This window comes from Sparus aurata, chromosome 3 (assembly GCF_900880675.1).
Source record: "Sparus aurata chromosome 3, fSpaAur1.1, whole genome shotgun sequence".
In the NCBI taxonomy this organism is placed as follows: domain Eukaryota; kingdom Metazoa; phylum Chordata; class Actinopteri; order Spariformes; family Sparidae; genus Sparus; species Sparus aurata.
The window spans coordinates 26,309,455-26,332,956 of record NC_044189.1 but is presented as its reverse complement, the minus strand read 5'-3'; the positions used below and the strand labels follow the sequence as shown (position 1 = coordinate 26,332,956).

Here is a 23,502-nt window from a genome sequence, read left to right as displayed (position 1 = left end):
CTGCTGTGACACAGCTGAAATGGCTGCAATTTAATTCTTGGGGGCAACTTAGACCTGTCAAATAACATCCACTAAGTGCTTGTTTTTTTTTTGCACTGACAGGCTGAAATTGTTACATAAAGTGTCTGACAGTATTACAAAATCCTCTCGCAGAATACACCAGACCACCATTGAGCAAAACTTACAATTTCTTATAATTGTGAGCAACACATCATTCAGACTCCGAAGCAACAAATTACAACTCACAAAAAAAAAAAAAGTCTTGGTTAGTTTTTCCACCATTCCAACCACCAGCAACTCTGGTTTGGTTGAAATAAACACTCAGTTAACTGTGTGAGAAGCAATAACATTGTGAGAGAATCGAGAAGGAGTGCTGAAATAGGAGAAGCGGGGGGGGGGGGCATAAAGATCAAGCCAGATCTTAAGGCAACAAAAGTCAAACAGTCAATTTATCTACTCACAAAGAGTAGTGCTGATTCTGCCTTACTTCTGTCTCAGGACCCCAAAAATGATTTGTAAAATACCTTTAACATAATGTTGTTTCACATTGGTCCTTTTGGCTCAGTAACATGTTTGTAATTTATCTTTTCATGCATGCAATCATGTAATCCAGTCAGATGCTATAGAAACCATTAACTGAGACTTTTGAAAAATTCTGACTTTGTGTGTCAAGGGAGAATGGAAAAGGAGGATGGGAGAAAGAGGAGAAGGGAGGGAGTATGGGCCAGAAGGAGGCGGGCAGAGGAGCCGTCCTTGGTGTGGAGCGCGCAAAGGTCAATTAGACAGTTTACAGGCCGCCACCGCGCAGAATTACACACCGCATTTGCGCAAACCTCAGACGCACACTGAGGCATGAATGGAGGTTTGAATTTCATTATCAGGCTGCCAACTTGCTCATCAATTAGCGTGAATAAGATTGTATCACCTCTCGCTGAGGGAACAGGCCGGAAATCACAGCCACAAGCTTGGATCCCCGCGTTTTGTATCATCCAGGTCTGCCCTTATTATAAGAACAGCACACTGTAAAATATCCTGATATACAAACCATTTTCTATCACTTGTGATACAAAAATCAGCCCTTTAAGTGATAAACCCACACTTTTTCTTGACAGATGGATTTATTTGAGAGGGAATTAAATTAAATGAAGTGAAGCAGCATACAAACTGCAGAAAAATATGTTTAATACAATAAGTAGTTAAAAGAGGAGTCGAAGTACAACGTAGAACAGGGGAGTGTTGAGATTAATGGTGGGTTAGTGACAGAGGACAGGAGAGATGAAAGAGAGAAGAGAGGGATGAGAGGATGAGGACCAGCTCGATGGGTTGTCTCCCTTGGCAACCCTCTGTTGCCATTGAAGCCACACACACACACACACACACACACACAGCTATGAATATTCATAAAGTGAAAGGGAGAGAGGTTCATACTATATTCATGCCATTTTCAATAAAGCATATTTCAATTAGGGGGCGAGAGATTCATTTTATATCAATTAATGCGGTTTCAATAATACATATTTGAATTAGTGCGGGGAGACAGGAAGGAGAGACAGGTAGACAAAGTGGAGAAAGGAGGAGAAGATGTTGCTATAATACTTAGATGAGCAGAGAGTTAGATGAGAAGACTGATGCCATTCTTATGTCTACACGGTAAATACAAAGTAACAGCGAACAGCGGTTAGCTTAGCGTAGCACACAGACTGGAAACAGGTTAACAGCTGGCTAGGCTCAGTCCAAAAGTAACACAAGACCTTCACATAACCCACTGTAAAGCCACAGCTACTTCATTTTTACCGTTTACCTCCCATACTGACAAATAGTTCTGTAAGTTCACCCTGAAACTGTTGGTTTTATGTGGTTATATGTGTCTCTCTCCGAGCGAATAATGTCCACCTTGGATTGAAGGACACACAGACAAACACACACACTCATCGTGGTATCCAAGAAGTGTGTGTTGCAGTGGTCCTGCAGGATGATGGACGTTTACCTTGTGCTAGAGATTATGTCACTCCCAACGAGAGGCCCTGGCTGACCTTGAATAATCAGACTGCAACACATTTTCCCTCCTTTCTGTTATAACTCAGTCTCTGTTTTCTTCTTCTACCATTTCCTCATTCCCTCCCTTACTTTTGTCTGACAGCCACACAGAAAGATACTATCAGAAGTCAAGCTTTTTTGTGTTTGTCTGATTAACAACTTTGAAGACTGTCTGTCTTTTCACAGACTCAAGCAACTCGGGCTCTGCATACAAATAATATGGCTTCAGACTTTCATATTGCATGCGGTGCATATGCCAAAGTCCAATTTTGTGTGCAAGTGATATGCCAATCCTTCCTGTTACCTTCTGTGGAGAGCAGATCAACAGATCAACAGTCAGACACATGACTCCCAAAATGACATCTATAGTATATCACCATTCTCAAAACGTGACTGTTGCAGCGTTCCAGTGACAGTTGTACCAGAACTTTACTTTGTACGCTTGCTGTTTAGTTAGGTTTAAGCACAAAAACTACTTGGTTAAGTTTAGACACAAAAACTACTTGGTTAAGTTTAGACACAAAAACTACTTGGTTAGGTTTAAGCACAAAAACTACTTGGTTAAGTTTAGACAAAAAAACTACTTGGTTAGGTTTAAGCACAAAAACTACTTGGTTAAGTTTAGACACAAAAACTACTTGGTTAGGTTTAGGACCTAAAATAAACGATAGGTTTAGGCAAGAAAACTGCTTGGTCAGGTTTAGGCCCTGAAACAATTTAGCTATGTTTAGGGAAGAAAACTGCTTGGTTGGGATCGGGGACTAAAACTACTTGGTTAGGTTTAGGCAATTAAACACTTTAGTTAAGTTTAGGCAAGTCATGTAAAAAAAAAATCATTTGGCTTAAAATAAGTATGTGACTCCTGTCACCTACATCACAGATGTACCTACTTATTTAAGTAATGTATATTATGTACTGTACAGATGCAACTTAACTACATTAGTGAGTTAAAATACAAGTTAAAACAGGTCAACATAGAGTCTCGGTTTCACATTGGACAGAAACACCAGTCCCCCTGGAGGAATGTCCTGTGTTTGTTTGTCCCAGCCCTCCTCCTCCCTGATTGTACCTTCTTGCTCTTTATACAATGCCATCTGACATATCTTATGCGTGGTATTTTGACACATCCGTTTTCCGTAGAACTAAATGGGGAGGATTGTCATATCACCATCACCTTCAAGTGATGTTATTTGTACGTAGATTAAAGTGACTGGTATGATACTGTACCTTGTTAATCAAGATCGGTAATAAAACTGTCATGGTAGATCAACAACAACATACTGTATTTGGAGAGGAAATACCAAGAATAGTGCTTATATAAACCCAAATCAAATAATAATGGATGGTATTGTTAATGGATTTTGCAAGTAACAACAGATTGTAAAACCATGTCAGCTCAAAAGGAATCAATAATGCACTACAGTTGAAATCATTATATAACCATGCAGAACATTATTGGAGGCTCTGCTGTCATACGATAAGACAAAGGGTAGGAAATAATTCTCTGCAGCAACAATTGCACTTAGAGACGAAGTCTTGGGGCTTTTCTCTCTCAGCTAACAGATGAAATATGGAAATGTTAGCCATGATGGGATTGTCTGAATTTCTTGTTTCTTTTGCAAGACAGCATAAAGTGAGTCTGTATCAGTCTGACTTAGAACATGAATATTCCATATACCAGCACCACAGTCTTTCCCTCAACAAATCATATGTTGAGATATTGTAGAAAGAGAGAATTATAAAGGTTTAAATTGTTAATGCAGACATGATCAGGGCCTCAAAGACCCTATACAGTCAAGTTTTAAGTGCATCAAATAATCGATCAAACACTTTTGATATTTATGGAAAAATCTGGATGATTACATCCGTAGCTTCCGTTCCAGGCCAAAAGAACCAATGAGAGGGGGAGGCATTCCAGAGCAGCTGACATTTTTGACATGAAATGGTAAACATTTTAAGCCTGGAAGCCAGCTTTAGCTAGCATATTGCTGTCAACAGAAAGTTAAGATCTTAGCTGCAGTTCTTGGAGAAGAATAGAAAACTTAATAGAAAAAATAAAAAAACTTTTTTTCTCACTGCAAAACGTTACCGTTGCAAGTTGTTGCACCATGCTAATCTTCATTGTGTTAATGTCTGCTTCCCCATGAGGTCAGCAATTTGCACCAAATTGTATGCTTCCTTGGGTCCTCAGCAACACACCTGCCATGTTTGAATAGGGTCAGATAAAAGGTTCTAGAGATATGAATGTGAATAATAGACAGACAGACAGACGGACAGAGAGATGGACAAACAGAAATGCCTTGCTTTACAGTAAGATGTATATAAATATTGTTCATTCTACAGTATTACCGCTTTTAACGAATGGTGTCTTTCAGTTCACTGAGAGGTCCTTTATCAGTGTTAGGGTACATTTTAAGTTAGATTTTACACCTAAATGGTTGTCTTGTCATCTCATGTCATCATCTATAACTGCTTTATCCCTTTTTCAAGGGGTCACAGGGTTGTTGCTGGAGCCAATCCCAGTTGAATAAACATCACTTGTGTCAAGTCTAGTTTTATAGTTTATCATTCATATTCCTTAATTGATGCAGTATGACAAAAACAACCAAAGGTTTACAGCTTATTTCTGCCCAGGGGAACCAGGCAGGTTAATCCAGCCAAGCTCACGCTCAAAACAGTTTTTCAGTGTGCAACTGTTTGGTTGATTAGCGGTTACTCACATTGTGGGTTTATTAAGTCCTTTTTCTATAATGTTCTGTCATGTAAGCCCAATTGGCCACCATTTAAAAGTACATGAGCTAGACTGAAGTCATACCCTTTCAAAACAGGACTTCAGTGTAAATTAGATCAAATGACGAGATTTCACTTATTGTCATGCCGAAAGATTATCATATCTATTGACCTGCTTCGATTGTTGTCTTTCATTTCCTTTAGGGCTTTTTACAATATTTCCATCTCTCTGTCTCTCTCTCTCCCTATCTCTATCTCGCTCGCGCGCTCGGCGGCGCTTCACAGGGGCACAGACGCGCGCGCGCTCACAGCTCTCCTTCTCTGTGTTTTAATGACAAGCCGCTCCATCCAATCAGTGAGCAGGATGCGCCTTCAAACTGCAATCCTGGCCAATCGCCGCGCGGGGGAGGCGGCCCTCATGCAAATGTGTTGGCAAGGGAGACGCAGCGGTTCATTCATCTTCTTCCAGAGAGAGAGGTGAGTTAACACGAAGGTTATTTTACATCAGGGAGGAACTGCCGGGGACCAAAACACTGCCGAGAGATTAGCTGCAAAGCAGAGAACACGCTCTTGGTTTGTGCCTGTGAGGAGCTTATTCTTCTTCCCAACATTACAGGGTGAGTGGAGGACATTTTTTAATTTGTATATGGTCTGTTTGTGCCCTCGTGTTAATGTGTACAAGTGTTGGTGAGAATGTGTCAGTTATCCCTCTGCTTACCTCTAATGTCTAACTAAGAGAAGCAATTTGGTGTTGTTAAAGGAAGTCATGGACATTATGTTGCTGGTGTGTCCTCACCAGGAGGGGGGAGTGAACACTTAACCCTGTCAGTGTCACTTATTCAGCACTTCAAATGAGTCAAGTCAAGGTTTCAGTGACTCTGAGCTGTCTTATAGAGCCGTCAAGGGGTTCAGTGTCTTGCACAAAGACACTTAGGGCTGTGGAGATAACTGAACCTGGGGCCATGGACATGGGGCACTTAGTTGACCATGTTTGCCATGGTGGCAGCAATATTGTCCCGCTTGTGTTGTTCTTTTATGTGTTACATTTGGTGAGTCATTGTTAGAGAACAGTCTTCACATCTTGGACGGACCCCCAAAGTGTTTGCTCCCGCTCGGGTCTGGAAATGCAGCAAGTCAGTGCGAGAATGTCCTTCATGCTGTGGGCGCAATCGATGGATGAACAAAATCAGGCTACCTGTGTGTCGCACCACTGACACTGGACTCCAGCACATTAAGAGCATAAATGAGCATTATGCAAGCATGTCAGGTGAATCAAATACAGGTTTTTTCCTGCTCATAACAGTGCACGGAGAAGACTACCTCCTGAGTGGCTGGTAGTTGCACCAACTGTAATCAGTGCACACATGATGAATAGTCAAAGAGCAAAAGAAGCCATCAGTTGCACGTCTAACTGTTTTGGCTTTTCAGTTTGAACTGTGTGAGTGAAGAGAGGAGCAACAGCAGGCTGAACATGTGGTTCAATTCTATCTGCATAGAACCGGGTCCCGCACAATCAATAGCACCAGCTTCCAATGTGTGCTGTGTGTGTTAGTGTGTGCGTGTGCGTGTGTGTGTGTGTTTGAGCTGGTTCACATTACTGGTGGCCTTCATGTGGCATCATAGGGTCATTTCAGATGAGTTATTGCATCATAGTCACTGACCGTGTGTGTCAACTATCTGTACGCCCTGCTGGGTCTATACATAATGTAGCGTCATTGATTCATTGTGTTTACATACAATGAAAGGCAGCAGAGTGATGTTTGGTAGGAATGGAAAGACACAAACGCATGCACGCACACCCGAGATGAACACGTCCACGACAGACAGCTGGTGGCAGTGACAGCTCAGTTTGGCTCTGGAGCCTTTTTGCTGCCAGGCTTTGAGTGAGCAGGAGCAGAGCCTTGGTGCATGATGGGTTTCAGCGCTGAGGGGTTCATGTTTGCCTCACATTTTTAAGCTCTGTTGTTTTTTTGAATTAATCTATACCAACTTGTGACACAGTCTCTCAATACAGATATAATTCTGTGGTGTAGCAGCATGATTGTTTGAAGTTTTTTGTCGAGGCCAAAACATACAGCCGGTTCTGCTGCTTCATTTCTACTGCAGCACAAATTTAGCGTGCTTTCAGACTCATTCGGTCTGCACTTTGCACAAACAAACCAGGAGGAATAAATATGAAGTTATACAGGCTGGCATAACTAATTGATCAGACAGTTTTGTCGATCCTGCATCATAAGCTCATCATCATCGCCCACGTGGGGTCTCTGCAGCAGTTTATGCAGCACTCTAATGCTTCTGATTTATGTCTTTTAGCGTCACAAAGAGCTTGCAAATAGATAATCATCAGAATTATTAGCAATATTACATTGTAAATCAACCCCATGTTATGACTTAAAAAATGGCCTGTATGCAGCGATTACCACAAAGCCAAATTGCTTGCTGTCTGCAATCTGTCAATAAACACCGAGAAGAATAAGGAGTGCAGTCGGCTGTTGTTGCGCTATAGACATCCATCAGCTACAACTGTGAAGAGCCACGCAGTGTATACATCAGAGCCAAACATGTTGTCGCTGCAGACGTGACATTTCATTTACAGATTTAAAGAAAGACAACTTGATTGTAATTTGCAATACATGTTCTACAAAGGTTCAGAGAGGAGGGAAGAAGTACGAGTTCAACACAACAAGTCTTATCAGAGCTATGAAATATTAAATCATCTTTTTGCTTATGTTTACCTACCCTGCATGAACTTAGAAATTAGGAACTTTTTTTACGATGCAAAAATGTGAAATTATTGGTTATCTTGTTGGTTTGGGCCAGCAGAAGGAGGTCATTATTGGTTATCTATCTGCTAGATCGAAAATCCATGTAGTGCGTCTGCACTATGCAGGGCTTATTTCTGTGGGATTGCTGCCACACACTTTAATGAACTATAATGAATGCCTTAAGTGCATGGAGTAGGATACAGCATGGGGTAAGGGTTAGTTTTTAGTGTTAATGAGGGAAAATATCCGCGCTGACTTGCATACATGTTACAAAAGAACCCGGCTTGGCTACAGACAGCTTAGCAGATGGATATGTTGAAATTGTACTAAAATGAAATATATATTATTATAAATCTTGTGGTTGGTCCGCTTGATTTTGCAACAGACTCCGGACTCCGCTTGGAAGCAAAACAAGACCAGTCTTTTCAAGTGGCCTCGGTCTGGTAATTTGCTCTGCTCCAGGGTTCGATTGACACCTTGGACACAAGCCCAACAAAACTCCCCCCAAAAAACGCACTATCCAGGAAACTGCACCAGGGTCTGTTAAAACAAAACCAAACAGGTCAGGTGTGAAAGCACTCTTACGCTCTCAGCAGACAGTGTAGAGTTCTCAAGAGTCAGCCTGTCTGAAGTAGTGCTTATCATCCCATGAGTGAACTACTGCAATGCCACAATTAATATCTTCCAGTACCATCTCCTCCAAAGTACCTCTAAAATCATCACTTATAATACATTGCTGTAATCCCCTTATGTACCATTAAGTGCTATATATAATGTTTCCTCCATATGAATTGCACGGTTGTCTAAATACCTTGTATAGTTGAGATTGACTTTTACATCACATCATATATAAATCATTAAAAACATGGAAAACTTTGATTGTTGTAATTTAGTATTAGTCCATGTATGAAAGGCATGTCAGTCACTTTGGGAGAGACATCATGTCCCAGTTCTCTGCCTTCGATTTTGGTGTTGGAGCTACTGTCCCTTTCATTTTTATTTATATCTTGTGTTGTACGGAGAGCGTAGACTGCTAGGCTGATTGTTAGCTCCACTCTCGAAGTACATTAAATACACTGTGTTGAGGGGTAATCTAAATAGAGATGACGGAGTCTTCACTAATATGTCTTAGTGTTGTCTCATTGACCTATACTTTAAGACTTTGTGTAAACACAGGCTCCCATTGCTCTTATCTCCTTTATTCAAAGCAGTTCATTTATTGTATATTCTCAATAAATCTGAATAGGATTAACAAAAGTTCTGCTCAGTGGTGAACATTGTTTAGCCTTACAGTTTCTACAGCCATCCACCGCAGGCTAATGGATGATTTTGGTGTTCTCATCACACAAGATGAGCAGCTAGCTGATCCTAAAGATGAACTAGGTGGGTTTCCTGGTTTTTGCGGTTATGTTAGACATAGTCATAGCTCCCTGTTATTTACGACATCAGAAGCGTCAGTTACACGTAACGGCTGAGTGACAGATCAGTGGATGGGAAAACACATGATTACAGCTACTTCCTCTACTCTGGAAAGACCTATTGATCCATATTCTGTAGAGTACAATAACATTAGCTTGGAGCAACATGTTACGCTACAGTTTCTGGCCCGCCTCGGAGCATGTGTGTGTTGCTTTGTTTTTTCCGGTGTCTGCTTCTACCTCTCTTTCAGTTAACAGCAGCAGATGAATGATGCGAGGACACCCACAACCTCCCCCCATTTATTTTATCTCTTTCTTTCCTTACCTTTGTATCACTTCCATTTTGTCGTGAGCCCATGGCCGGGTGTACTATGAATCTGTCTCATGCATCACTGCCTCATTGTGTGCGTGTGCGTGTGTGTGTGTGTGTGTATTTGTAGGAAGGTGGCTCGCATGAGCTGCTCCATGTGTATGTCTCTTGACTGATTGATTCATCCATTCATGTCACATGCTTTATTACCCAAAGAGACAGATGTTGGAATATGTGTGTGTGTGTGTGTATGTGAGATGGACCAGCTTATAGTGGTTGAGCAACAACAAAGAAATGTTGAGTGAAGGAGTTTGGCATCACCGGTGGATAACTAATGAACACCCACAGTTATCAGTGGACTGCTTTGATAGTGTCCACAAGAGGCTTCGCAGATACAATGTCGTACAATGGAAAGGTAAAGTACACCAGAAACTGTGCTGAGGGACTGATCTCAGAAGTGAGACAAAACATTTTAAAGGAACAGTTCACCCATAAAATTTAAATTAATTCATTATCACTCACTGGAATGCGGGTGGAAATTCAAGTTAAGTTTTGCACAGTTCCTTCAATTTGTTATTTATTAGGTTATGTTTTGTATAGGTTTAAGAGACATTTGAAATAAAGAAATAGGTGGAGAAACAGAGTGAATTGTGTAGCAACAAAATACACACTCAGTGGTTAGCACATTTGCCTTACAGCTAGAAAGTCAAGGCTCTGAAATCTGTGTGGGTTTCTTCTAGGGGTGTCACCCAATCCTGGGTTTGGTATGCGCCTCCTTCATTCATTCATTTATTTATTTTTTATGTAACAGTAGCTCATTGGCCCCAAGTATTGCTTTGCAGTTAAGGCACTCTAATACTGGCATATTGTCAAGGGAAAATTGAATAACAGAAACAATGTCCTCAGTGATCTCCCATAGCATTAGTTACTAATAGCACTGTGGCATGACCAGAACCTGCAGTGAGAGGCTGCCTGAATGCTGTGGGGAAGAAGGACTCACCTTCATTGTTGCATTCGGTCAATGCCGTCGTAAATGACATGCTTGAAGATTGAAGTTTCCACAGACCTATCTGACACAAAGCTTTTTCCATTTTTACTGTAACTGGGGAACCATAACCCTCAATTAAGGTGGATTAACATGTAGCTGGAGAATCCTCCAGCTCTGGTCTCTCTTGTTTTGTCTGCCACAAAGATGGCAGTTACACTACACAAGCTTGGCCAAGCCAACTAGCATGCTACAGCTGATAAATAACAACAACAGCTAGACTTTAAATCTTGTGTTCTAGATTTTCTCACATGCGAGGACTAAACATTAACAGATTGTTTTGACAGTAAGTGTTTGGATCACAGGGTGTATTGAGTCAAGAAAGTCCCATACTGAACCTAACGTCCTGTAACATGCAGGATGGATACTTGTACTGCTGCAGTGTTTCAGTCTCCACCCACAGTTCAAACCCATGCAGGTTAGACAAACTGATGATGCTAAAATTGTTCGAAGGTGGGAATGTAAGTGTGAACATGTTGGTCTATCTATACTGTAAGTGTCAACCTGGTGATAGACTGACAACCTGTCAGGGTTGGAAACAGGATTGTTAAACCTGCCTTGGTAGAACTTTAAATATTTCCAAAAGATAACACTCTGTATACTGGGTTTCCTTCTTAAACAAATCTGAGGCTAATCTGTAGGTGACCTGGGGGATGGTTATGCGTTAAATTTTTTTCCACTGTACACTGTGTACACCTTTTGATGTTTTGTTTTTTTTGCATATTTAAATGTTTTCGAAAGCAAAGTCCCTCCAGCTTTTTCCTTTGACATTTATTATCTAAACCTCTGTACAAAGACAGCCAACAGATGACTGTGTGGTTGGTGTCCGATCCTTGAGATGAGCCTCTCTGAGGCTAAGTTAAGAGAGTAAGTCAGCTGCAACAGTTTTAATTTAATATTATACTAAACAAACACTCAAAGTGTAACTGTATAGAAATTTGGCTGTGAGTTAATAAACTTTCACCGGAAGATAAGTGGAAGTCAAAAGAAGTCAGGGCTAATGTTTGTTGAGTGCCAAAACTAGATCCAAAACAAGCAGAGACGCTGCCAAAATTATCTCAAGGTTGAAGACACATAATGCATGAGTTTCTTTTAAAATATGCAGTGAAAATAAATGAACTCTAACTCAACCTCTAATAGAGTTTTGCGCTTCACTTCTTTTGTCAATCAACAAGTTAGGGAAATGGAATATGATATATAATAATATAACTCAGTTTATTTTGCATATACACAGGTCATCTCTGCTCCTACAATGTATCCACTAGATTATTAAGCCATATCATTTAGCGCTTTTTCTTTTTGCCACATGTAATGTATATACACTTTTTTACATTTTATGATCTTTTTGCAGCAAACATACACAAGAAAAAAAAAGATGTAGATGTAACTAAATCTAAAAAATAAACTGCCACATCACAGAAAAAGCACGCATGTACCTGTCAACCCTAACCCTAAATCGAATCTGTAATCTACAATGCCGACAGGGAAGAATGAATTTCCAATTAGAATCATTATTTTTGCTGTAACCAACATGAGAGCTTGTTGTGACACTAGGATAGAGTCATAGCATTGAAGCAACCCAATATCCCAAAGAGACTGTCAGGGATTAGTCTTCTGTTGATATTTCACTGTACAATGAAACATATTTTTTCCAGAAAACCAAAAAAGATGATCTAGGGTTCCGTCAGCTAATTTACTCGTGTCACAGGAAGCAGAGACAGGAGGGGAGATTCTGCTCAGTCTTGTAGAAGTGCATCCGAGAGATGACTTTAAACCGGATGAGTTCAGCATTAATAGAACACACTTTGATACCAACTAACCCTTTCGTCCATTATTCATGTAAAAATCTCTTTACCAATGTCTTTAATCCATGCCTCTTTAATATGTAGAGAAGGGATTGCCAGAGTAAAAACACCAACAAACCTTTAGACTATATGTTTGGAAGTCGGGGTTCTGGTCAATTGTTCTTAAAAGTTGTGTTGGTCAGGATTTTAATGATTATATCAATTGCCTTACAGTGTAAGGTATATTTTGTGTGTGTTGCAGGGAATGCTAAGAAGAAATTATATTGTTTGGCAACTTGTGAAATGCAAGAATTTAATAAAACATAGAGGAGATCTATTATGCTTTATTGTTTTTTCCTTTGCGTCAGTGTGTTATATATGTTCTTGTGCATGTAAAGATCATGAAAGTTATAAAGCCTACAATGTGCACAATGGGAGCTCCTCTCTCTAACAGAAAACACTGCTCCTGAAGTGCCTGAAACACCTCATCGGTAGCCCCGCCTTTAACTCCATGACTCCATGATATCACTATGTTACCATGTCATGCACTTGCATGATTTATGCCTATTTTCACTGGACAAGTGAAGCTAAATGGACGAGCCGACTGGAGACACAGTAAGCAGTGCTGGCTCAGCCATGTGTGAGCTGACCAATCAGAGTACACTGGGTATTTGCGATGGGAGGTCTTAAAGAGACAAGAACTAAAAAAAAAGAGTTTTCTAGACAAAGACAGAGTGCTGCAGCACTGGATGGGATGAAAAAACTGCTGACTTTGAGTATTGAAACACCTATTACATGCTTTAATGTCAAAAATGAAATGATGAACCCGAACAATTAGCATAAAATGTCTCCTTAAAAATGCCACTCATAGCAGCTTTGAACACACTGTTCTGACATTGTTCTGTAGGTTGTAAAATGTTTATTTGCCATCAACAGCAGTCTTTGTTACAGAACACATTAAATGTTCATGTCAACATTGGATAGTGATGACAGGATAGCTTTCAGTACAGGAGCAGGGGTAAGTGCTGCAGGCATTCGTCCCATGTTCTACCTCCTCTTTTCAATTACCCTACTTTCAACGCACTACACAATAAATACAGTGTGTGTGTGTGTGCGTGTGTGTGCTTTTGAGACATGGGTATATTTGTCAGGAGACTGTTTTTGTCTAGAAACACCTGAGCCTTACAACCAAACAACCCTCCACCAGGGTTATGTAATACTGGAAAGTGTGTTTATGCATGGTGGTGCATATGAGTGTGTGTGTGTGTGTGTGTGTGTGTGTGTGTATGTGTGCATGCTGGCAGCTTTTTACTTGTGCCTGGGCTTAAAGGTGTCGCTGGAATATTATTAGCCACATTTTTTAAGGCTGTGCAGGTTTGATAGCGCGCAGACAGAAACAATAGGCGACAATTAGAGCAGCCCTCAGACATGAGTCACCCAGACTTCAGCAAATGTTTAATAATTGTGGCAATGAATACATACTGAGGTGAATATATGATGTTTTGGGAGATATGGGAGATAAAGGTTAGCTGAGAGTCTGACTCATAAGGGCACATGCTCACAGTCGTTTTGTCCCCCGTGTTCCTCCCCAGGCTAGACATGCTGCCTAGTCTTAAATTAGAGTTTGAACCGAACAGAGGTGAGCTGCGTTTCTATAGTGATGCATCCTTCCTGCGCAAGTCACCAGAGAGGATATATGTAGATTAGAATAATATGGAGATCCAACTGATAGGGAGCAACGCCTCAGCACCTCTCTTACATAACCATCCATTTTCACTTTGTGTTAACAAGGCTTTCAGCCTTTGTAAAGAGCAACACATTACTGATATTTTCGGATTTAAGCATCTATTGTTAATGCTTGGTTCGTTTCAACAATTTAACCATTCAAATCATGGTAACACAACTGCTACTATTACTACTTCTTGAATACTAACAATCATAGTATTATTACAGCAATTTTGAGTGATTGAAATACTTAATAATAATAATAATAATAATAATAATTATAATAATTATAATAATAAATGTTATTTGTACAGCGCTTTTACAGCTCTCAAAGACGCTTTACATTAAACCAAAACTTGATACTACTTGGTCTTGGCTATGATGCAGGACTGCTCATTGATTTTCAACTTTGCCCAGAAAAGCTTATGACCACTAGACAAAGCAATAAAGTCAAATCTCAATTCTCTCAGGTACTGTATAACTATTTGAAAATTACCCTCTGAAGGCAAAAACTTGAGTCATGAACATTTTACTTTCAAGTCTAAAGTCAAGACTATTGACCTCCAGCTCTCACGTAAATTAGAATCAGGTCAAGACTCCAGTCATCATTTTCATGACTGAATTCTGATTTCAAGTCTCAAGATTTCAGCTCTTCAATCAGCGACTACAGACAAGAGCATGGAACTTTTGAAAGAAGCAATCACACATTCCTCCTTTAACAAGTAAAAAGCTGAATTCCTATGTGCTGCTTTAGCTATTCAGTGAACATTGTGTATCTCATTCTGTTGAGTCAGTTTGCTGATGTTATGGCTTGTCTCTCTGCTGTCCTACGGTTACACTATGTAAGCAAGTCATAAATAAACATTTGTGTGGTCTTATCACAAAAGTCATACAAGAAGTAAACACAGCTTACCTTGACAGATTTTTCTTGTTTCCTGCTTGCGGCAATATTCCTGCCGTCTTTAAAGAGACTCTGGAGAAACAACAAAAAGAAATGTAACTGATGTATTATTCTGCTGACTGCTGATTGCTAAACAGTGGCAACTGTTGTACAAGACATGGCAAATTTTCTGACATAAACATTTCTAATGTCTCACAATAAAAAACTGCGCTATGGTACCAATCAAACGTAACATATATGCATACATTTGTGAACAGATATGGCATTAGCAGTGTGATCTCACTGGATGTCGTTTAAATAGCCCATCACTTTAAGAACATTTTGTGTGTCATGAGTGAACATTTTACGTTTTTCAGGCAAATTTTCAGGTCAGGTGACAGTGTGGGTGATTATCAAAGTCTGGTGTCCCTTGTTGTCATAATAACAATAATGAGCATGTTTGGTTATATTTAGGCACCAAAAGTACTTGGTCAGGTTAAGAAAAGACCGTAGTTTGGGTTAAAATAATTTGAATTTCTTTATATACTTCTTTAACCACGGAGGGAAGACATTTAGTGTCACATGGGACAGGAACACCAGGTCTCCTGGATGAAAGTCCTGTATTTGTTTGACCAATCCATCCACTCCAACTTCCTCCAGCTGGTGTTAAATGACAGGTGAAAAACAAGAAATGTATTGCAGCAACTTTTAAAATGACTTAAGACATTGGCATGTTATTCATATGCCATTTGGTTTGACCAAGCTGACTTTGGAATTGTGTCTGCTTGCTTCTAATAAACAACTAGTGTATTACCCTCCTGCTTGATTCAACAATAAAAATCGAATCAAACACAGGGCGCCATGTGGGATGTGGATGACTGACACTGACCAATATTTAGATTTTCAATAAACTCCCACATCAAGCCCATATATCTGTCAGCCAGTTGGTCAGGTCCAGTTGGCAGAGGGACTGCTTCGATTGGCCGAAAGCCTCATCTGCTACCAAACGGCTGTTTGGCCGTGGGCCAGGAAACTGTTGTCAAGACAACGTATTGTTCTGTTTCACTTTTGATGGTTTGGTGAGCTGCCACGAAGACCATTCAGGGTGTGGTTTATCATTCACATATGAATATGCTGGCCGTGCACCTCTCATTAAATCCCTATACTTTGTTATTATTTCTCTCTGAAACACACATACACACAAACACACGTACACACACTTCACAGCATAGTACATGGCAATGGCTGGTATTCGACTGGTACCCTATTGATTGCTCCCCATTGTACTTTTTCCACTCTCACAAAGGTTATTGCCATTGCACACACACACACACACACACACACACACACGCACACACACACACACACACACACACACACACACACACACACACACACAGAGGAAATAACTACTGTATAGGAGCTCTAGCTTCCCATTTTGCTCTGTTTCCAACTCAATTACAGCTTTTGCCAGCTAATCATTTTCAGTCACAGGGACACCAACACATTTCCCCCTCTAGGCTATGTTCACTTAAAGCCAGAGAGCCTGAGCCTCACAATAATGACAGTGTAAGCCCACTGCTTTCCAACCTTTTTTGGTCCTTGTGGAGTACCTCGCTGTGTTTGTGTGCACAAAGGAAAACTGTTTGTCTTATAAGGGTAGTAGTGGATAATTCTCTTGTGATTTGAGGTCATAACGTGAATACCCCTTTGACTCGAGTAGATTTTTTTTTTTTATCATATCATCCATGTCAGCTACATTTGTATTTTCCTTTGTGTCCTCTGCTATTAGACAGTTAATGACAACAGTAAAGTAGTGGTATACATTTGCCTGTGTTATGTAGCTAGTTAACATAGCCTTGATAAAAGGCTCTTCTTTGGCTGTGCTGAGGGTCTGTACAGTTTGGAACAATTGGTCCAGAAGAGCACTCAGTAATGGAAAACAAGAAGTCCGTCGAAGCAGACATTTCGGGCTGTCACGGTTGTAAGACCACAGGTGTGAATAATATAATCAAAGGTGGCAGAATTTAATTTAGCTACTTAAGGTTTAGGGTCCTTCTGTTCTGCGTGCCGGCTTACTACAACAGAGCCATCATTATTGTCTTTTGCAGTTATCCACTACCTAAATGCTTTCGTGGAACAGACTCAACTATGCTGTTATATTATTTTAGGGATCAGCTAACGGTTATTGGCTTTGTTGTTGAATTCTTTGTTGTTGAGTCTATAGTATGTCAAAATAGTGAAACATTTCCAACAGAGTTTACTGGTGATGTCTTGAAATTGCTTGTTGTGTCCAAACATGTTCAGAGATATATAGGAAAATTGTCACCAGCAAGAACCAGGAAATGTTAACGTAAATGATAAGTTATAATTAATTATAACAACATAATTGTTGACAGATTCATTAATCATTGACAGTACTCACTTCTTTTTTTTGTCTTCAATATACCATCCATGACTAAATGCCATACATCTTTAGAACTTTTAGCCTTGGACTAATAAACAGTCATTCCTTTATCAAATATATGATACGTAACTTCTACATCTTTGTCTTTGTCTTATAGTATGTCCCAAATGTTGCCAACAATGTTCAAACCCAGAGAAATCTGTTATTTTATTTAAGGAAAGGTGTGTTGCATTTGGTTGCCTGTTGCTATTCTGGGAAGTGAGGAAGAAAGTCGTGACTAACGTAAAGTGAATAAAACTTTGAAACATTACTGTACCTCATCAGTTTCTGCACATCAGATAGATGTTCACCAACAATGGTGGTTTTTTAACAGTAAAGACAACAAATACCATATTCTCCCCGTAACGTGCATCTTTTGTTTTCATTGAGTGAATGTTGGTGGCAGAAATGACATACTATGTATTTAGTAGACCCAGCACAGTACCGTTGACATTGTTAATTGTTGCAATAGCTCTATTGCGTCACTTGCTGGTGGTTATAAATGATTTCATATGAGCGGCTCCCGAGTTGATACACATTAGACAGCTGGGGCTTTACAGAGCTTGATATTGCTCCATATTTTCTAACACATCTCATATCACAAGAGCACAAACTGATAGCATATCAAAGTTAAAGTTAGCTTTAAAAGTTCCTGAAACCAACTCAGAATGGAAGACACCTGACAGCCAAACCTGACAACATTGGTTCCCAAACTTCTTCTGCATGACCCCACTGTTGGAGATAACATTTTTGTTATGTTAACTTAACCTTGCTGATATTCTAATAATATATCTGACTGTTTTAGTGTGTGTTTATGTGATATATGACCACTGAGTGTCATTGAATTCTTTTTTTCTTGGAGTGTGTTTGTAGTGTGTTCTTATGTCCATCTTCCAGTGTCTAAGTGAGACCTGATCAATATTAATCAAGGAATAGTGTTACATTTGACTGCACTGTCATCCTGTGCGTATATTGCCTATTTCGAGGAAGCAAATTGATAGTAAAGTCAATCCACCTCTCCTTTTGGTGTTGACCTTTTAGAGCTAGTTAGTCCTTGAAAGAAGAACATTTTCTTTTGATGTAGAGCAGTTATGTCATACATTAGCCCAGTAACCTCTGTCCTTAGTTTTAGAAAATAGCCATCAAAATGTAGCTTTAGTACTACTGACTCTGGCACGCATACATGTTTAACTAGCTTATCCAATCAGCTAGATTGCAGTCAAGCTGGCCAATACACACACATACACAGAGCCTCCCACGCATTTGCAACTCAGATTAGAGTTAGTGTTTACTATCGGCCTGACAGCTGGAATGAACATGCGTTAATGCCCCTTCAGACTCAATGAGATACATGTCTTTCTCCTTTGAATGCCTGTTGGGACAATTTTCTACAAGCTCTGCTTATCTGCCGGCAGGCTGCTGTCCCTCCCCGTCCCTCCATCTTCATTGCCTTTTCATTCCTCTTCTCTCTCCCTGTCTGTCTATTTGTCTTCTTCCTCAGAGGTGTGAATCCAGATTGAGTCATCCTCCTTCCACTGTTTTTTCTCACACAACCTCTTCATCTGCTTTCGCTAGTTCAATTTTCCTTCTTTATCATGATGTTTTTGATGTCGGTGTCTGAGTGTCTGTACATGTTAGGATTCCACAGACCACCTGTGTGTGATGGAACTAGTATGTCCTTGTTGTCCCTGGCTGAAGCTGGCATGTTTGTGCATTAATGTGACCGTGTGTGTTTGGGCCTCTGCTGCGTGTTGACGTGAATGGACTGTCAAAGCCATCATCGTGCACAGCAGCAGCATGTTGCAAGGCCAATTGATCCCATTTGGTGGGAGGTGCAGCGCAGCAGGCGTTTGGGGCTCTTTAGTATGTTTAAGGGGGGGCTGCAGCATTTAGGGAATATGGCATATTAGCACCGGAAGGAGTGGCTTTGAATGCACTGGCGTTAGAGAGTATAAATAGGTTTACCCCTGGGATCTGAGGCTTTATTTGGCTGTTCAGGGTGTAACGAAGCCAAAACTGAAATTTGCAGTTTGGTACTAAAGCTGATGATAGTTCAGTGTTTTCTCCTGGACATCATTCTTTTCGCTGTGGGGAAATTCATAAAGAGCATGTTACTTTCTCTGGATGCTAATTAAATTCTTCTAAGTGGGTTAGCAGGTTGTTTGGATGTTTATTTTGGAGACTTTTGTCTTCATGATGACTGAAGAAATGAGCCAGTTTGAAGCTTCATTGTTGTTGTTTTTTTTTTTGGTTTTGTGGTCACTTGGAGGAAGTGGAGCTGTCGTATCATCATCTCCATATATGTCATTGCAAAAAGGACCAACATGCAAGACTCTGGGCAGGCAGGTGGATGTAAGGAAAGGTGAGCTTTAATTACATGAACCTATTCCAAAAATAAAATCAGGCAGGCAACACAAACTGAAGAAGGAAGGAGGGAGGCAGGAGGAATACGGATCTAAATCAAGAACAAACCAGTGAGGCAATTGACTGACAACCCAAAGAGGAAATCAGGGACAGGTGAAACAAATCAAGGCAATCACAAAGGCGTGGAAGAGACAAGGACAGGAAATGAAACAAAACACAACACGTGAGGGTGACACCTACAAAATGTAAGCAGGAAATGACTGGACTTAATCTCCAAACCATCACAGTCTTGTTAATAATATTGCCTTTTTATATAGTCTGCATAATCACTTTCAGCAGATATGGATTAGGTTTAATTTGAAGTGCTGATTATGTCAACCCAACAAATGTCTCTGCAGTATTCTGTTTCCTTTTAACTCTATTTTGGTCGAATAATGCTCAGTAAACCTGAGAACGTAAAGGTGCAATATGCAGAAGTTAGCAACAAACAGAGTAAAGGCTGACTGCTGCTTAGTGTCACTATAGTTCGCAGAGTTAGCCGCGCTGCTAGCGTAGTCCGGACTTGGACTTCAGAGCACTGGGAAGGGGTTGATGTTTACACTGCTAGCACAGGAGCTTCGGATAAGGGCAGGCTGGGGTTAGCTGGTTAGCATGCTGACTTCAGTTCATACCTTATCTCTTTGAAAATGGCATTTTTATGGTTCTGGCACAGAAAGTTGACAGTGCTATTCCTAATCCTACCCACAAAGCTCTGATCGTTGCACAGCTGGAATCTGCTGTCAGTGAGCACAACACTAGACCTTTTTAAATCTTTAAGAAATTGTTGATGTGGCACCAGAGTTAGCAGGCAGATTAACAGTTCCTATTTAATGCTATTTAGTGTCTAGTACAACACCAAGCACATCTGTAATCAACACAAGTAAACCCGGGTTTGACATACACGTGCACACTTACGTGTTAAACCATATGTTCACAGCTTTCATGGCAGACAAAATGGAGAATTGGCTATAAAATCCAGATAGAAGCCAGTCTGTATTCTGAAAGCATCTCTTTGATTCTGCAGGGATTTGACTTATTTGCTCTGAAAGGCAGCCTAATCCAGGGGAAGTAAACACAAAGGGTTATCTGAAGATAACCTCCAATACCTCCCGGATAGTCTAGCACAATAGATTTCTACCTCAGTAAAATGAGCTGGCAGAGACCTGACCCGACTGGAAGATAGCATCCTACCCAGGAATGATTAGAACAAATCTATGGGTTGCCCATTTTGCTTGTGCGAGCAGTGTTTATTTTGATTTCTTCAAATGGGATAAGTTTCAGATGTGTTTGCTCGCCTGGCTAGTCGCGCCTCTCTCTGTCCTCCACAGGAAACTCTATTATCTGCTACATTTGGTTCTCTAACAGAGGGATAAAAACTCATCGGCCTCAGTCAGAGGCCAGAAACAATGTTACAGCTCTGTTGTTTCAACTTTGTGGACTGTTTTTATGTGTGTGAATAAAAGGGAAGAGCCAAAACAAACACACAGCTTGTGGCAAAAGTTGGTACGCTTGTGCTGTGTGCATCTTCATTGATGCAGTCAGTGATTTACAGAGCTACCGGTGTGGAAACAGTCAATGAGTTAGAGAAAGTTCAAGTTTCGTTCTATATGCCATGAGAGTCATACCCATTTCAGGGCTCCAAGCTAATATTAGAAGGTGGTAACTTTTTTTTCATTCAGGTGCACTGGCACCCAGTAATCCTTTTTAATTTCTTAACACATAATGAAAATGATTATTAATAGGAACAAAGGTGCAAATATATGGTTTGCAAAATTGCTACATTTCATGTGCATTGCTATGACCAATGGAAATGTTTAATTCACCTTGACGCAACCAAAATAGGGGCGCCGTGGAGCCCTGCAATTAAGAGAGAGTGCGGGTTGAATCCTTTTAATTTAATAAGGACTTCTCAGGGGAGGAGGTGTTGCTGCCACAACATGAACCCTTACGCGTGATCCTTCTCAACACAGTCGGCCTCAACATCTGTCTGCATCCATCCTGCGGTAGTTAACCTTGTGAAACTGTGTTAATGTGTCTGAGTAGATAATGTATGTGTGTCTGAGCAAGTAATGCATTACAGAAATGGTCTGTGAGATGTGATGAAACGGTCGCCTTTCTGACCTAAAAAAAGCCCTGAGTCACCTCTGAAGTGATCCAATTGTGTCACTGCACAATTTAAGCACCCAGGTTCCATTGTGGATTAAACACTTGAAATTGCTCTTAAGTGGTTGCCACATACTGGGGTCTATTATAAATAGGCTAAAAGTGGTAGCTGTTTTCCAGCAATAACTAAAGTATATAATAAAAAAAGCCAAGGACGCTTTAATTGGACACGACTGCAGACAACGGAAGGGGTTATATTCAGTGTTAAGGCATCGAGTCTTTGATTTTATTCTCTTCCCGAACAGAAATCTGTCTTCTTTCCTTAAACAACTGTAAGAGGATTTTCTGTGTTTCAACTTGAGAAGATCACAGGTGACCTTTTCAACGCAAGTTAATGCTCAAAAGGCCTGCTGTCCCATTGATATCCTTTACTGCTGTTCCTACAGTGCCGTCTACTTGTCATTGGAATATAAAGTCCAAAATATTTGTACAGTCTGCAGTGACTTGGGGATTTGTTGCCTCCTTCTACATGACTCACTTGCCATAAAGCACAGCAGGATGGTGTTTCAGCCTCTAAACTGTCCCCACACTCACGCTGCAGTTTAGAGGAGGATTTGTGGCCGCTTGACTCGGCTGTGTCCTGGTGTCACAGTGTGAAAGCTGTCAGATGGGACTATGAGTCAGGCAAGGCGTCATGAAGGCACTGCAGTGGTCGTCAGCCATGGGAATATGTGTGGTGAGGAGCCAGGCTAATGGGCCATTTTATGGCCAGAATAGCAGTGAGGCTATCAGGTGATTATGGCTGTACAATGACACGAGTCATTATAGGACTCGAAAGACATTTTGTGACATGGACGTTTTGTTCATTATGTATGTGCACTGATAAAACTATCCATTTCATCACATCTTTTAAACAGATTATGATAATTCCATTTGTCAAATGAAGATTTAGTCCTCAATAACCACTGCTCTTTACTTATCAACTTTATCTTATTTAGATGGAAGTGTTTTTGTTGTTTTGGCTAACTTCGTGTTTGTTTGGCAGTTAGCAATCCCCTCCCTTCTCACGACGTCACCACACATGACTCCTTGCCTTTTTCGTTTTTTTCAAGCATTATCCGCTTTAAAATGACTCAATTCTCCATAATGAACACGTTGTATCTCTGTCACAATTATTGCATGCACGAAGAGTTTTTGCATGCAGTTGCGAAAAGTTAATTAATGAATGTAAACAGACAAGGAGATCTTTTAAACAGTAAGATTATTTCTTTGCCTTCATTACATAGTGACAGGTAGAGTCAGACAGGAAATGGGGAGAGAGAGAGAGAGAGAGAGAGAGAGAGAGAGAGAGAGAGAGAGAGAGAGAGAGAGAGGAAGAGACATGTTTGACATGCTACGAGGGTCACCAACCAGAATCAAACCAGCAACAGTTGTAACCATGTGGCATGTGCTGTCAAGTTTTGAAGTTGTTCCAAAGACAGCTATCGTAAAAAAAATAAATGTAGACAGTTAACTGAGGTTTAGGTGCCACGAAAAAGTTGTCCATTTGGATATATTTGGCATAGCATCAATTAATGCCACAGCAAAATTGAGTTTCCCTGTTTCAAATTATACAACATTGCGTCCTCTGCATATGTTTGTGTATGAACATCAGAAAATACAGCTAAGGCATGCCATTTATTAAACCCCAAACTGTAAAAGTCCTAATATGGAACCTTGGGTGACATCAATGGTGTACTTAAGATTCAAATAAGTAATCCCCAAGGTGGAGTCTTTAGGAGTGTTCCCTTAAATAAGAATTCATCCATTCAAATACCACACATATCTACAATTGACATTCCAAAGAAATATATTAT

General features: G+C 40.4%; 1 protein-coding gene across 1 annotated transcript in view; it reads left to right on the top strand.

Annotated features, from left to right (window-relative positions):
• The first annotated feature begins 5,200 nt into the window (after window positions 1-5,200).
• The window catches only part of LOC115578739 (hippocalcin-like protein 4), a 29,073-nt gene continuing 10,771 nt past the window's right edge, over window positions 5,201-23,502 (top strand). The window contains exon 1 of the mRNA XM_030411854.1: window positions 5,201-5,384. The gene's annotated coding sequence lies outside the window, so the exon portion shown is untranslated. The remainder of the gene's footprint in view (window positions 5,385-23,502) is intronic.